General features: G+C 42.9%; 1 protein-coding gene across 1 annotated transcript in view; it reads right to left on the bottom strand.

Annotated features, from left to right (window-relative positions):
• The window catches only part of ELOVL5 (ELOVL fatty acid elongase 5), an 85,906-nt gene extending 71,973 nt beyond the window's left edge, over positions 1-13,933 (bottom strand). The window contains exon 1 of the mRNA XM_037842530.1: positions 13,720-13,933. The gene's annotated coding sequence lies outside the window, so the exon portion shown is untranslated. The remainder of the gene's footprint in view (positions 1-13,719) is intronic.
• Between the last annotated feature and the right edge of the window lie 782 nt (positions 13,934-14,715).

Here is a 14,715-nt window from a genome sequence, read left to right as displayed (position 1 = left end):
TTCATGGCTTGGGAAAACCGGTAGATGGTGGTGCTCCTAACAAGGTCAGTCAACAGGAGAAAGTTTGTGAGGAAAACCTACCATTTTTCAAAAAGATGATAAACTGAACCAAGAGGATCCCCTCAAGGGTGTACCAGGTTCAACGAAAAGTATTTACCTCATTGTGCACTGTAGTCACAAACCAAATTCCTTTGGGGATGCTGAATCTATTTCAAACCCTACCCTGTGAGAATGAGATTAAGTTTAGCTTTCACACAGGATAGGTGTGCCTGGCAGGGTGGGGCAGTTCAGGAATTGGCAGAAGGTTAAAAATACAAACTGCAGTCCACGGTCAGTCCCCCTGTTTATCCGCCCACTATCTACTATCCTTGCAAGGTGGAGACTCGGGGTAGAGATTCCCAAAATAGCCTCATAACTTTTTACCAAACTAGCCCAGACTGGCTCTAAAGAAGCCTGGGCATAACCATTATAGTCATGGGTGCAGATTTGTTCCAACCCTTCCAAATGTTGCAAATTCACTCTGGGAAACTTATTTCAAATGTTTCCAATTTGCGCAGGCTGTATGTTTCAGATTTGAGCCGGCTAGTTAGGCTTGTGGAATAGAATGTAACCTCTGGAGTATCCAGCCACTGGAGAAACAGGGGAGGGACTTGCAGTTAGGCGTAGGGAATTAATACTGCTGGGTCTATTGTTCTGCACGCCAACCCCCCACATTTTGGTTGGGCGCCCGTTCTTGCCAGATTGTGAATAAATTCTTTTCTTCTCCACAATCGGGTGCATTTATTCCTTTTAGGAATAGTGCTTGTTTCTCACATACCCCATAGAAAATAAATTAAAAAGCAGCTGCTCTGAAAACGAAGCAACCATAATATTTGCAGCATTCTCATAAGGATATGGAGGTTCTAAAATATTCTTTTTTATTTTAGAACTTGTATTTATATTTATTTTTTATCTCCTGATTTAAATTATTCTCTTTGAATGTTTTGATATACAAAATTGGTAAAGCAGCATATATATTATTCATGAATTGACAAAGATAGATATGATGCATAATCTAACTGTTTAGAGAACACTGCAAAAGGAGAACAGAAGCAGGAATAATTGCGTGTGAGGGGTGCAGGACTCAGGAAGATGTCCTCAAATAAGTACTATTTAATCTAAATTTTACAGGCAGCCTTTAATTTTGCCAGACAGAAAAGTGGGGGCACCATTTTAGTCAGAAGGAAAACACTACAGTGTTTTCTCACATGTGTGAAAGAACATGACACTTTTAAAAAGTGCAGTGTTTTCTCACATGTGTGAAAGAACATGACACTTTTAAAAAGTGCAGTGTAGCCAGGGAGTCCAACCTCCACAGTGGAACACGTGAGGGAAGAGAGAAACAGAGCTGAGGATGGAGAGGTTGAGAACAGAGAGTGAAGAATTTAGTGTGCTCAGTTAAAGAATCTGTGTGTCACCCCACACAGGGAAGGTGAAGGAAAGGAAGGATGGAGAAGACAACACGTGGGGCTTTCTAATAATCAGATCTTTTCCACAGCCCCTTGGACAAATCTGTGGGATTCTCTTCTTAGTTATGATGCTAAGAGTCTGTTTCCCTCTTCACCAAAGATCTTTATTTCTTCATGTGGCTTTGATCTATTGTCCTTTCCTTTCAACCTGCAGAACTCTTTTCAGCATCTCTTGCAGGGCTGGTTCAGTGGTGACAAACTCCCTCAGCTTTTGTTATCTGGAAACATCTTAATCTCTCCTTAATTTTTGAAGGACAGTTTTGCCAGACACAGAATTCTTAGTTAGCACTTTAAATATGTCCCCACTGCCTTTTTGCCTCCATGGTTTCCAATGAGAAACTGGCACTTAATCTAATTGAAGCTCCCTCGTATGTGGCATGTTGTTTCTCTCTTGAGGCTTTCAGAATTCTATCTTCGGCATTAGACAGTTCAATTATAATATGGGTTTATTCTGTTTGGAGTTCACTGAGTATCTTAGTTATGCATATTCATGTCTTTAGCTAAATTTGGGGAATTTTCAGTTATTATTTCCTTAAATATTCTCTCTGCCGCTTTCTTGCTTCTTCTGGGATTCCCACAATGTATATTTTGGTACACTTGATGGTATTACACAGTTCCCCTTCATTCCTTCTTTCTTCTCCACAGACTGAATGATTTCAATTGTCTTATCATCAAATTCTCTGGCTCTTTCTTCTGTCAGCTCCAATCTGCTGTCCAATGTCTCCAGGAAATTTTTAATTTCTATTACTGTGGTCTTCAGCTCTGTTCAGTTCCTTTTCATCATTTCCATTCTCAGCTGATATTCTGTATTCACCTATCATTGTCACTCACTTTAGTTCTTTGTCCATGTTTTCTTTTAGGTCTGAGTATATATAGAACCATTTTTAAAAAGTCATTTTTGATATGTCCCAGGTCTGATCCTCCTCACTGATGGTTTCTAATGCTTTAAAATTCTCCTTTGCCTGAGTCATGGCTTCTTGTTTCTTTGTATGTTTTGTAACACTTTGTTGAAACCCGGACATTTGATAATTTAATGTTTTATCATTGAAATTTAGATTCTGTGGCACCTGTTCCTTGAACTGTATCTAGCTAGTGTTAATGGACAAGTTTACCTTCAATGCCAGTAGCTAACCAAAAAAAAGGAAAAAAACTTTTCCCAGTCTTTGCAGATTGACCTGTGCAAATGTTCTTCTTCAAGGCTTATCCACAAAACTGGTTGTATGAGAATAGCTTCAGGCCTAATTGTAGGGGTCTCCCTGATACTTTCTGTATAAGCTTTTTTCTTGGGCATGTGCATGCATCCCTGGGGATTCCCCCATTTACACTGTTCTGAATGTCCCCTCTTCCCTAGGAAAGTTTCCTCATAGTCAGGGCACTGTATTGTGTATGTCCTACAGCCAGCAATCCCTTGCCCCAGGCAGGGCAACCTAACTGCTCTCCCACAGTTTTCTGTAGGTGAGTTCTACCAGCTGCCTTTCACACACAGGATAAGTTCTGGGGTGGCAAGTCTCTCAGGCTACTGCTAGACAGACTTGTTTCCAGTATGTGCATGAGGGTTACTCTGCTCCCTCCGGAACCGGGACCAGAGATACACACTGAAAGCGCAGGCCCATGAGGGGTGAGAGAGGCACCAGCCAGGACAGCACAAGATCCTACCACTTGTAAGTTGCCTTTTTCTTGATTCGCTGCCCACCCTGTTACTGCAGTCCTTTAACTGTTTTCTGGAGTCCTGAGGTAGATATTCCTGCTAGTTCTTGTTGGTTGTTCAAAACTTCTGTGCCAGGATGGGGCCCTGGGGCATCTCCTCTGCCGTCTTGACCAGGGTGGGGCCTCAATAAACTCTCTTTATGGGGCTCTTTTTAAAATGTCTGGCCTGTTTCTCAGGGCACCCACCTACTTGGATGAAGCATACTGTGGAGAAAATCAATGGGCAAGGTGAATAATGGATAACAAAAGCTATACGTGCCTCTAATGGTTCCCTTAAAGATTGGGGAGCTGGGCTCTGCTTCAATCATATTCTAAGTAGCTAGAACAACAGATTGCAATTGCTAATAACTGGGAGAAAAACATTCAAGAGGCTTTTAATCAACATTTTCTGCTATGGGCAGCTACTTATAATTCTTATCTGATTAAAGTCTCTTAACTGATATGATTACTTAAATATTCAAAATACAGTATCATGCTCTCCTAGCTAATTAGTCCCAAAACACACAAAGGCAGCTTTAGCCTCTGTTGAAATTAAATGAAGGTAGAGAAGCGTAATTAACATGGATAAGTTATGCAGCTTCCCCAAAAGAAAATGTTGTAAGAGATTTTAATTCAGACCTGTATAATACTAACAGGGTACATGACAACAAAACACATTTCCTTTTCAACCTCAAGCTAATAACCCACATTTTACAACTGATGTTGGGTGTGGAGTGATGAGGATGTGGCATTTTTAAAAGCAAATCCAATTTATTCATCTCTTCTATAGAGTATGCCGAAAGCAACAGCTGTTTTCTCACCTGGTCAGACTCCATGTTAATAAGGCCATCCTGTGAATTCTGTGATTCTATTGTTTTAGGAATTACATTTCTAGCCATCATAATGTTGGTAGACCTGATGGCCCACACCCAGGAAAAAAACTAAGTTCTGAACGGACTAAGAATCCCAAAAGAACTGAAGGTCGTGGGAAATGCATCTGCCTAGAGCCCCAATACAATGTTCCAGTGCAGCAGCCCTTAAGGGAACCTGTATCAGAATGATCTTTTCAAAATATAGCTGACCTATGCCTCCAATCAGAGGAAATGAGATCATGTGGAGATGGAGGCTCCCTAGAGGATTCAAGCACCCTTCCCTCCCAGCCCACACCTGGCAGGCAAATCAAAGCCAGGCAGAGCTGGGGCCAGGTAGGGAAATCAATGCTAGATGCCTGTACCAGCCACACAAGTCCAGCCAAATCAGCTACTGGGCTTTTGAGCACTGATTTCTTCTGCTAACATTTATAGAGCTCTTCTGGGTTTGTACTTTCAATTATACTAAAGAAGTTAAGTTCAGAATATCAAAAAAGAGTCAAGAAAAAAAAAAGTTACTCTTTTCAAGGACTGATCACAAAATGTTATTACTTCACTAGCTTTCTTTGTTTAAGCTTTTAACTACTGTCAATAAAAGTCACATGTTGGTCATCCCACCAACCTCCCACAATATAATGATGAAAAAGAAACTCAATTCTGTATCCTCTGGTTCTGAGGCTAGAGCTCCTACAAATGCAGAGATTTCTCTTTAGAACCAAACATCTGGGTCTATTGAGGTGCAGCAGAGCATGGTGGCTAAGAGCAGACCTGCCTGGGTTTGAAACCTGGCTCTGCCACTTACAGCTGTGTGGCCTTGGACAAGTGACTTAACCTCTCTTTGCCTTTAACTTCTACATCTATAAAATTGGAGTAAAAATGGAGTCCCTACCTTACGGGGTTGTTGTGAGGCCAAAATGGATTAATTTATGTATAGCACTTTAGAAAAATGCCTGGTATGTGGTATGTAGCAGCCACATTCAGTACCTATAAAATAGCCTTGTTCATTTTAAAGGCTGCAGAGTATTCCTTTACCAGCTGAACCATAATTTATTCTTCTGATGGACATTTACTTTACTGACTTTTCCAATCTTTTGCTATTATAAAGAATGCTTCAGTGATTATCCTATACAGTAGAGGGATCTTTTTACTATGATAATCAAATTAAGCCACTGCCCTTCTTAACTTTCCTGTAGAATACTGAGCGTTGAAACATCCCCTGAAGTTGGCCCATGTATTATCAACCCCAAGCTCTAGACCAGACCTGGATTCTCTAAGAGCTGGAGTGACTTGCCTGCCTAAGCCCATATAGTTGTAAGTGGCAGAGACGGAAACCCACACAGACTGCTGACCCTAAGGGTACCTTCTGGTCTGCCTCCTAAAGCTTTGCTGGTTAACAGAAGCCCTCAGATGCACAGTAGAGATAAATGGTCAGCAGTTCTGTCAAAAGCAAACGAATTTTCACAACCGTGTGTGTCAACTAATGATCAGGGCAGAAGGAGGTGTCAACAACTTCCATAAATAATAAAGTAATTTATTTCTTCTGTCAAAGACAGGAGCAGAAGTACCCTGAACACCACCCCCTAGGGAAATCCGCCACAGTGAAAAACTCCCAGGGAAGCACATGCGTAATTACTGAATTTGGTCCCATGAGAACTATACTTTGGGGAAAGAGAAATTCATAACAATCACTTTGTAGTAGCATTTACTGTGCCAAGACAAAAGGGGAACAGGTGCTCTGGGGTCCAGAATAACTCAGATAAAATAAAGACCTGAGTGGCCAATTTTCCAGCGTGACTCTTGATTAGGTCTGTTTAGAATGAGCCTATAAAGAGATTAGTACTGACAAAATCAAAGTACAGACAATGGAGAAAAGAAGCAGCAAAGGTAGAGCCTGTAAACTAGCGTGTGCTCATAAGAGGGCACTAATCTAGTATCACTATAAAGATTACAGTTAAAACCACAAGTATGTTTCAAGAAAATAGAGAACGCCGACAGTACCAGCACTAAAAATTTTAAAAACTATTTTCTAAATTCCAGTCAGCACCAAGTTATCAAACAAGAGGTACAAATGTCTAAATTAAAACACAAGGAATACCAAGACATACTATTGCCTGGATGCAATTACACACAACTGTATTTCAGACAGAGCTGGCAGACGGAATGGGGGATGGGTGGGAATTTACTCTTTCTAAAATTCAGTGAGTATTTTAAATCCCAGGACCACACATTTCCACATTTCTAGAAGCAAAAGAAAACAAGTCACCTTAAAATATTCCCATGAAAAAGAGATGCTTATTTGGTGCAAGATCTGTATTTTCTGCAGCATACCAAATACCTTAACTTGTATGGTCAGTTTATTCAAACACTATAATTAAATGGAACTTTGAATAGGAAGAGAGATCTGGTAGGTTTGTACAGGTTAGTGTAAAATCCCAATACATCCCAAAGTAATTTGGGCAGAGAATGAGGATATATCTGCAGGGCCCCCCGTGGGGAACTGGGGAAGAATATGGAAATATTGTACTTCCCCACCTGGGTTGTTACTGGTGTTCTCACAAGCATTGGTACCTACCAACTTGGAAGGCTGAGCCATCAATATTGGGGCTTGCCCTTATAAAGCTTGTGGCTGCAAAGAAGAGGCTGAGCCTACTTATAATTGTGCCTAAACGCTTCCCCCAGAGAACCTCTTTGTTGCTCAGATGTGGTCTCTCTCTCTCTCTCTCTTAAGCCCACGTGGCAGCTGAACTCACTGCCCTCCCCCTTACGTGGGACTTGACTCCCAGGGGTATAAATCTCCCTGGCAACATGGTACATGACTCCCGGAGATGAGCCTGGACACGGCATCGTGGGATTGAGAAAATCTTTTTGACCAAAAGGGGGAAGTGAAATGAAACAAAATAAAGTTTCAGTGGCTGAGAGATTTCAAATGGAGTTGAGAGGTCACTCTGGAGGGCATTCTTTTTTTTTTTTTTTTTTTTTTTTTTTTTTATCATCATTTTATTGAGATATATTCACATACCACGCAGTCATACAAAACAAATTGTACTTTCGATTGTTTACAGTACCATTACATAGTTGTACATTCATCACCTAAATCAATCCCTGACACCTTCATTAGCACACACACAAAAATAACAAGAATAATAATTAGAGTGAAAAAGAGCAATTGAAGTAAAAAAGAACACTAGGTACCTTTGTCTGTTTGTTTGCTTCCCCTACTTTTCTACACATCCATCCATAAACTAGACAAAGTGGAGTTTGGTCCTTATGGCATTCCCAATCCCACTGTCACCCCTCATAAGCTACATTTTTATACATCTGTCTTCGAGATTCATGGGTTCTGGGTTGTAGTTTAATAGTTTCAGGTATCCACCACCAGCTACCCCAATTCTTTAGAACCTAAAAAAGGTTGTCTAAAGTGTGCGTAAGAGTGCCCACCAGAGTGATCTCTCGGCTCGTTTTGGAATCTCTCTGCCACTGAAGCTTATTTCATTTCCTTTCACATCCCCCTTTTGGTCAAGAAGATGTTCTCCATCCCACGATGCCGGGTCTACATTCCTCCCCGGGAGTCATATTCTGGAGGGCATTCTTATGTGCTATATAGATATCCCTTACATAGGGTGGGACGGTGGCGTGGAATGTTTTGGGTGTTCTTTTACTTTTATTTTTATTTACTTATTTTTTAGAGTTAAAAAAATGTTCAAAAGTTGATTCTGGTGATGAATGCAGAACTATATAATGGTACTGTAAACAGTTGATTATACATTGGATAATTTTAAGGTATGTGAATATATCTCAATAAAACTAAAATTAAAAAAAAAGAATCCCCTGGAGAAAACACACCTTTGGGAGTCCAGTGGGAACCAAACAATTCAGTAACAATAGTATTTATGGGCTGAAATTAGTGTGGGTAAAGACATTCAAAATTAGGTCAGGTCATTTTCCCGAACAATAATTAACTTTGCTAGGCAGAACATCTCCAGCAGTCATGCTTTAAACATTTTAAGATAAAATCACTTCTGCTACTGTAATTTCTATCACTGATTCTGACATCTACCTTTCTAAGATCTAAATGACCTCAATTTTTATTCTCTATCCCTGATCAAAGAGAATCAAAGGATTTGCCCTTGGTAAAAATTACAATAAATTTTAATTCTGAAAGGGACTTGGAAATCACCTCTTTTAATTCTTCATTGTAAAGAAAAAGAGACCAATGCCCAGAGTGGATAGTCCTATGATTGGTCGCAAATTAGGACAAGAAACCATGGCGGCTAGGTTCTATTGCAAGAATGAGGCATCCTACTTAAACAACCAAGCCTTCCAATCTTCTCAAAGTTACTTCAGTTTCAGTAAACAAACAAAAAGACAAGCATGCATGTGCTTTACCATAATCCTGTATCACGAGGCTACGTTTATTTTAACAACTATTATGTGAATTGAGGTAACTCAGCTGATGGAAGGACCAATGACCCAAAGGCCTCAGTTCTTTCACCTGCCTCTGCCAGCAACTGCCAACCATATTTCACTGAAAGATATAGGAAGCATCCCGCCTTCAGTATCGTTAAAATATGGAAAAGTGCCTGTGGCACTTTTAAGACACCACTCATTAAAAGCTACATCCATAAACAAATATGTTAAAATGTGAAAAACTGTGTCTGAGAACGGATGAAATGTGGTAGAAACATGTATACTTTCAGAAGTGCAACAAAAAAGCATGGCCGAGGCTTGAAGAGGAAGGACTGACTCGAGGAGAAATGGCTTGTGTGAATATCTATGTGGATCTGATCACAAGTTTCCTCCTTTATGATACCACCTTTCTTCTACCACCCAGGATTAGAGAGCCCTTCCTCTTCATTAATCTTCAAATCCAATTGGTCTCCAGGTCACGTAGATCCTACTCCAGCCACAATCTCCTACAATCAGCTTTCTCCAGTGTGTGCTGGTGGCTGTGGCTACAGTTTGGGCCTTATCACTGCCTTGGCCTTCTCTAACAGCCTCCCAGGGCACTCTCCACATTTCTAGTTCTGTCCACACCAATCCAGCCTACACACTGCGATAAGACTACTATTTCTGAAGCACAGCACTCCTTCCAGTTCAAAAGCTTCAGCTGAATAGTACTAAACACCTCAGAGAAGGAGCAGGCTAAGGGGTCAAGAGGACCTGGCTGGAATGCTGTGTGACCTTGGGTAAGTGTCTAAACTTCTGAGCTCCATTTCTTCACCTGTAAAGAGGCAATACTCATAGTACCAATTAATAGTAATTGAGATAAATTCATGCGAAGTACTCAAGGCAGGGTCTGACATAATAATTGCTCCATAAAAGTTAGTCATTATTATCATCAGCAACTTGCCCTTCTAACCTTTTCTTCCACTTCTGCCCTATGTACCAACTTCAGCCAACTGGATTACTTTTTGCCTAATATTTCCACACTTGGTTGCTCTCTAAATTCCTTCTCCCCTGGAATGCCTGTCCTATCTCTGCCTGCCACCTAGGATTCATCACTCTATAAAATTTAAGGCTAAATTCAAATGTTGATTCAATTCAATTCAGCTCACTCCAATCCTCTGTTTATCATTGACATCTTAGAGACTGTGCTGGTTTGAATGTATTATGTCCCCCAGCAAAAGCCATATTCTTTGATGCAATCTTGTGGGGCAGACATATTAGTAGGGATTAAGTTGGAACGTTTGGATTAGGTTGTTTCCGTGGAAATGCGCCCCACCCATTCAGGGTGGGCCTTGATCAGTGGAGCCATATAAATGAGCTGACAAACAGAAGGAACTCAGTGCAGCTGTGAGTGACATTTTGAAGAGCAACCGAGAGTGACATTTTGGAGAGAAACTGAAGCCTAGAGAGGAACGTCCTGGGAGAAAGCCATTTTGAAACCAGAACTTGGAGCAGACGCCAGCCACGTGCCTTCCCAGCTAACAGAGGTTTTTCAGAAGCCATTGACCATTCTCCAGTGAAGGTACCCGATTGCTGATGTGTTACCTTGGACACTTTATGGCCTTAAGACTGTAACTCTGTAGCCAAATAAACCCCCTTTTATAAAAGCTAATCCATCTCTGGTGTTTGCATTCTCACAGCATTAGCAAACTAGAACAGAGACCTTAGAGCAGATGTTGTAACTGATTTCCCCATAGCACTGGGGCCCTCCCTGCACAGTGGTAGCAGCCAGCCAGGTGAGGTAAGAATTAACTCCACTTCCCCAGTTCTGAGACGGACCTCAGGGTTATCAGATTTCCACTGCTCCAATTATTGCTTTAAGTAACCAAGGCCTAAAACAATCATCTCAAGGCCAAGGACTCTCTTTGGAAGATGGTGGGAAGGGAAGTTCCCAGGTGTGAATCTGGTGGTAGTGGGTGGCAAAGAGTTGCTGGCAGTTGTCTTGCAAAATCAGCCTAAGGACATAACCAAGACCTGATAGGATCTCGGAGCAAAGGAGCCAAGGTGTTGCCCAGTGGACTTTTCATGCCAGAATGCCAGATGGCTGTTTAAAGTCTATCTGAATTGGGGTTTTGTGGGTTTTTTGTTTGTTTGTTTTTGTATCCTAACCAATTCAGCAGTTAGGCGCTGATGTGTCTAATATGGATAGCTCTGCCATAAAGCTGTCCCAGATATAGCCAGCCAAGTCCCCAAGACATCTGCTTCTGACATCTGCTTCTGACTCTCTTTTGATGTAAGGCGTAGGTTAAGAATAGGTATACAAGGCTTGAAGTCTAAACTAAATCTGGAAGCTCCTTGGAATCAGGAACTATGTCATTCATCTTTGTATTCAACACCCTTCCCCCACTCCAACACACACTCAATATCTAACAAGTCAGTGGATTAATAATAAAACCGAAACAAGCATATGCTGAAAGGAAGGGAATACATTTTGGGCAGATTTGAGAGATAAATTGTTAATCTTGAATGGCTTGAAGATGGACCTTTAGGCACAAGGTTAGAGTTTAAGTTGCAGAATAACAGCTACATAAGTGGCTCACAGCCCACTGAACACCTATCTTCCTGTATCTTGGTAGTACAAACAGAGAGGAAGGAGTGGGTATGTTGTAGGAGACAGAGCTAAATGAACTTGGACAAGTCACATGGCTTCTCTAGGTCTTAGTTCTCAATTCTTTAAAAAAGAGGCCAGGAATAAAACTTCTCACTGGGATGTTTTAAGTATTATAGGCAGGAAAGCAACTATCATATTACTTACCTCATTAATAGGAAGATGTTCACATAAATAATACCTGAAACTGAATGTACGCAAGGAAACACAGTTAACTAATAGGCAGATTATCCCATTGGTACTGGAAGAGCTCGCAGGTATGGAGGAGGAATTCAAATTAATTGCAAAATTTCTTAGGAGAGAAGGTTATGCGGAGGAAAAAAAAGATAAAATCATCTATTCACATAACCAAAGTCACACTAAAAGAAGGTAAACATATTGCCTTGAGTAGTAGAATTCAAATTGGAAATAAGACACCCAATGATGAATAAATACCCACTTCTAGAAGCAGGACAAGTAATGATTATGCTAACAGAGCAAAAGAGGAGGGAGTGACAAAACGGTTCTTGCAAACATCAAACATTCAAAAATTAAGGTCTTTGACCAAAAGAGCAGCTCTGTTGATCCCAGGGAATGAAATAACTTACCTCATTTTCAAAAGTGACTTCAAAGGGATATCTGAATTAGTGTCTCTGCAAATCAAGTTTTGAATATTTTCTCACCTATTTTATTTTGGGATTCACAAACTTAATTCTTTCCCACTTCTCCCAAACCTCACCCCCCTCCTCAAGATGAGAAACAAAAGAGAAGGAAACTTTTATCAAACTTTTATCTGTTTGGCAGATCCCACCCTGGACTCTTTCATGTGTTACCACCTTTTAAAATCCATATACTACTGTGACATCAAACTGCCATTTTATAGACAAGGAAATTGAGTCAAGGAGGTGAAAATGGTTTCTGAAGAGGTACTTTTCTTGAAAGACCTGACAACCAAATTTTAAAATATTCTCTATTTTTACTTTTCGGCAAAGTTCTACCCTATACTCTGTAAAATTAGAAAATGGAAAAGAAAAACAAATGCTAAAAAGGAGAAACAGCACAGGAAAAGCTCTTGGCAATGAGAAATTATAATGTGGGGTAAGAATCTAAAAGGGAAATGAGCAACATTTCTCTTCCCGGTGAGGAGCTTTTCCTGGAAAATCCCAGGCAATGTCTAAGCTGACTAAAAAGTGATCCACTTGTCACCTAACTGCAGATGGAAAGCTAAAAGTGTTCCTGCACACCTAATGCAAAACCAGCTGTCTGCAGATTCTGCACCAATGCTGTTAGCTGAGATGTGCAAGGAAAATAAAGGCAGGTCAACAGCTTATCTGTCAAGTGGTTAGGGGGATGAGTTACAAAACTCAGCAAGCAACATCAGCTCTTACCTATAACCCTATAAAGCACTTCCTGCCATGGGTCCCGCTAATTAAAGAAAAGAGGCAGCTCCCACCCCACAATTCTCCACCGGCACTTCTTGGTGCCCAAGCCAGCAAGTCATGTATCGGATTCACCCAAACCGGAACCCCCCCCTCCCAAATTGCCTAAATACATTGTCCAAATTAACAATCAAGCAGCAGGGAGATGAGCTTAACTCACAATCACAAGGAGAGGAAACCACCAAGTTTAAAGTGCAAGAACACGAAACAGTTGTAAAACAGTTCAATCAGAGCTACTCTTGCTACAGGCATTACTACCCCAAACTTCGGAGCAGGCAGGAGGAGCAGAGAACTCTCATTAGCGTGGAAATACTAAAAGAGCACTTTTCTTTACAATCCTGCAACACTCGTGCCCCTGTAGCTTCTCCCGGACCAGGGCCGCTCCCGGGCTCCCTAAATGGGCCGCTCTCCGAGTCCCCGCCCTCTCGCTTTCCCACCGGTCACATCTCTCCCCGAGTACCGAGGGGTGTAGTTATCTGGTTTTAATAAAAACCAAAGAGATCCCGAGCAAGCGGGCTTCTCTCTGGGGGGCGGAGGGAAGGTTCGGAAGGTTGGCGAAGGCGTGGAGAGAAAGAAAAAAAAGGTAGGAGTGTCCCCGCACCACCGGCTCCGCGAACTCCGCTGCGGGGCGAGGGTGAGCGCGCCCCGGCTGCCAGTGCCGACCCGCCCCGACCCTGCAGGGGCTCTCCGTACTTATCCAGGTTTCATTCCTCTCAAGGAACAAGCTGGGCGCTTGTTCGGATCTCCCATTCGCGAATCCCTCCCAACAAAGCGGGCGGAGCTGGGTGCAAAAGCCCATCTTTCCGCCTCTTCTCGGGCACCATGCTGTGCACCCGCAGCGCCTGTCAGCGCGGAAAAGCGCGCGGCTACTGCTTCCACCCGCCGAGCAGATGCGACAGCATCGCCACGGAAACTCCGAGGCGCCCTGCCTCGGCCCGCACGACCCTCCCCGCGCCCGCCGTTCGCGCCCGAAGAGCCAGGCTTCCCCCCGAAGCGGCCAAGCCGGCGGGCGGCGGGCGCGGTGGCTCCCCCACGCGCGCGGGCGACGGGGCGCGGGCAGCCATCCCTCCGCACCCGGTCGGGACCAGGGCTATTCGCAGCCCCCGAGTCCCGGCCGCGCGCTTGCTGGAGTGTCATGGCCGAGCGGCGGCCTCCGGCGAAGTTTCCTGGAGGTGGCTGCTTACCTCTTGGCACGAGGGGCAGCAGCAGCCTTGAGAAGCAGCAGCGCGGCGGCAGGAGCGCCCGCGGTCGGCCGGCTCTCGGAGTCTGTCACGCCGGGGAGAGGAGGATGTCGGAGGGAGGGACCGGCAACAAGGAACCGCCGCGATGGGAAGAGGAAGGCGCCGGGTATCTACAATCAGAACGTGGGCTGACCGTGATGTCACAATGGCGCGGCCAGCCAATCCGAGCCCGAAGGGCGAATCAAGCGCTATGATGTCATGCAGCCCCCGAGCCAATCGCCAGACAATAGAACTTTCGTGATTGTAAATTCCAGAATCCGATGCACTGCGTAGCGGAGGCCAGGGTTGGTCCGGTCTGGTTCACGTGTTTCGGGGCACTTTTATCCCCCTTTCTTCCTAATAAGCCTGCGTGGAACGCAGAGTCTGCGCAATAGCTGGCAGGGAAGTTCCTGATGCCGTGAACTCTGCTTCTCGTAATGCCAGAAGTGGAGGGGTTTGTGTAGTCGCATCTTGACGAAGGAAGCCCACCCTCGTAGTGTCTCCTCTACAGATCTGAAAGGGTTCCACTTCTCCGTGGTTTTAGCTGAAAGTGTTAAATGCCTTCGGGGACCCCCCGGAGCTAAAATCTGTGGTTGAATAAGATAGAGCAGAAAAAAAAAAAAAAAAAAAAAAAAATTTAAAAATGTTGATTTAACTTTACTCTTTTGTAATAGATTTACCGTGCATTTTTCTTACGGATTTTGATTTTTCCTTAGAAGCCACTACCAACTCTATTTCCACTCTAGAAATTATTACAAAGACTTGCAAAAGGAGAACTAAGTGATGTGTTTTTAGCTAGTCAAATTTAAGCGCTTGAGACTTTTGTCTTAAGGCGGTTAGGGCACAAATAAAAGATCTTTGCTGTTTTTTTATTATATTTGGATAGTTTTAAGGCCTTCATCATCCTAGTTTCCTATGATTTCCCCATCAAAGCTCTAACCCCAGAAATTAAGCCTTTCT

Source organism: Choloepus didactylus, chromosome 7 (assembly GCF_015220235.1).
Source record: "Choloepus didactylus isolate mChoDid1 chromosome 7, mChoDid1.pri, whole genome shotgun sequence".
Lineage (NCBI taxonomy): Eukaryota > Metazoa > Chordata > Mammalia > Pilosa > Megalonychidae > Choloepus > Choloepus didactylus.
Note: the sequence above shows the minus strand (reverse complement) of the source record. Positions and strands in the feature narration are given on the sequence as shown.